The sequence below is a fragment of the Apodemus sylvaticus genome, chromosome 2, assembly GCF_947179515.1.
Source record: "Apodemus sylvaticus chromosome 2, mApoSyl1.1, whole genome shotgun sequence".
Lineage (NCBI taxonomy): Eukaryota > Metazoa > Chordata > Mammalia > Rodentia > Muridae > Apodemus > Apodemus sylvaticus.
Window position 1 is genome coordinate 137,636,538 of NC_067473.1, and position 2,246 is coordinate 137,638,783.

The following is a 2,246-nucleotide window of genomic DNA, read 5'->3' on the forward strand; positions in this document are numbered from 1 at the left end:
ACTATGCCATTGGAGCAAAGTCAGTGTGTATGGGTCCCTCACCACATGACAGGCACTCTGCTAAGTACTCGTGTTTAACCACATTTCATTCCTTCACTAACTGTAGGAGGCAAGTAGTTTTATATTTTTCTTTAATTACAGTAGTGGACAATATTACTGATCAATCAAAAAGTAGAATAAAATTCCTGAAAGTCACTGATTTTGTACTTGGGACATCTCTGTCTCAAACTCAAGCAAAGTATAAGTCCAAGCACCATGGCTTATACTCTGTTAGTGATATTGTTAATTTGTCCAGTTTATGATTGAAATTCACCCTTAAAGTTTTGTTTGCATTCTTATTTTTTTAAACATTAAACTGTCAATCATTTATAAATTATTTATTATTTTGCTAGTACATTATTTTAATGTGTTGTATTTTATTTATAATTATTTGAATACATTTTCTTTAAATAACACTTTTAGCATTCTTGCCTGGATACAACACATTCACTCTTCCATGATTAGTGAACATTCTGGAATCTATTTTGAGATATCATCTGTGTTTCCCTTGTATGTTCAGAGCCTACATAGCCCACCATCTCAACGATATAACCCAAATTATGTACATCAACTGGTTTTCTTTGACACCTAATTCCCTAAAGACCTTGACTGAGGTCCTGAAAGTTTTATTTATCATAATGCCTCTGCACAGCTATCCTTTAAACTACACAAGAGTGAAAAGCTTTCTTAGTTTAACAGCAGCAATACATACATTTAACCCAGTATTCTTGAGGGGATATTTGGAACTTAAAGGGTTCAAAAATCAAGAAAGCAACAAGCCTTTTCAGTTGTTTTTTGAATGACTTGCAATGGTACCTCAAGAATCCACACCATTCACCTGAGTAGGTATTTGTATAGACTAGGGACATTGATTGTTTCCGTAAGCCTTTTGTGAACTGTTCTACATGTATTAATATTCTCTTACCATATGCTTCTTTCAGAGTAGGTAAAGTCAAGCTTTAATTAATGTTTTTGTTTGCTTGCTATTTGTCTTGATTTCATTAATTTCCTTAGCATTTGACACTCTCAGTGCTGAACAGATTTCCTTAACTGCTCTTTTCCATCTTTCTGTGTATCATCCATATTTTCTATACTTTTTTAGCTTTAAATTTCAGAATGAGTTTGGCAAGAAAAGAGTATGTATGCTTATGTTTACTGTAATTACCAACTCTCAAATATCCCCTTTCCTGATCATTTTTCATTCCAAGTATATAACCAGGCTAACCATGCCTAAAAGGAACACTTTAAGGTTTAATAATTATTCAGTGGTAACTTTTGGTTTGGTAGGCTTTTCTTTCCTTTTTCTTTTTTCTTTCTTTCTTTTTTATTCCCAGTAAATGCTAGGCTCCATATTTAGTCAAAACCATACTTGCAGCAATTATCTAAGAGCAGAAAAACAAAGTGATTGAATTTATCCCTGAACCGCTAAAGACATTTTCTTTCTTTTTCTTTTTTATTAGATATTTGCTTTATTTACATTTCAAATGGTATCCCCTTTCCTTCTTACACCTCTGAAAACCCCATTCCCTCCTCCTACTTACCTCTTCCCTCCAATTTCCTGACTTGCATTCCCCTATTCTGGGGAATCAAGCCTTCATGGAACCAATGGCCTCTCCTCTAATTGATGTCTGAAATGGCTATCTTCTGCTATATATGTAGCTGGAGCCATGGGTCCCAAAAATATGGAATGCTTCATGAATTTGAAAGCCATCCTTGCATAGGGGCCATACTAATCTTCTGTGTATCATTCCAATTTTAGTATATGTGCTGCCGAAGCTAGCACCTTAAAGACATTTTAAACTGGAATGGCAATACTGTACTTTCTTAAAGAGCAAGGAAACCTGCAAATTGGCAACACATCCTCAGGAATGCTGGCGCCTATAAAAATGAACACAGGCTTTTGGTTGATGTGTGTAACTAAACCCATAGTATTTGACATTTTATGCATATGTTCATGGAGTTTTAGTAACAGACTATAATGAATCAAATTAAGATACGTTTTAAAGATACACGATTTATACAAGAAAACCACAAGTTGGCCTGTATGTAGTTCTTATCTTGCTACTTCCTAATTATTCTCCCCCTAACATTGGTTTTTCTTGTCATACAGAAATAATATCATTTATAATTGGACTTCAGGGCCTCCTTTTTTCAAGAATATACCTTTAATACACATAGGATTTGATCTCTATCACTTTTAGATATAT

General features: G+C 34.1%; 1 non-coding gene across 1 annotated transcript; it reads right to left on the reverse strand.

The window, feature by feature from the left end:
- Positions 1-1,715: 1,715 nt before the first annotated feature.
- LOC127679464 (U6 spliceosomal RNA) lies at positions 1,716-1,822 on the reverse strand. Its single transcript, XR_007976775.1, has one exon. It is a non-coding gene; the product is annotated as a U6 spliceosomal RNA (small nuclear RNA).
- Between the last annotated feature and the right edge of the window lie 424 nt (positions 1,823-2,246).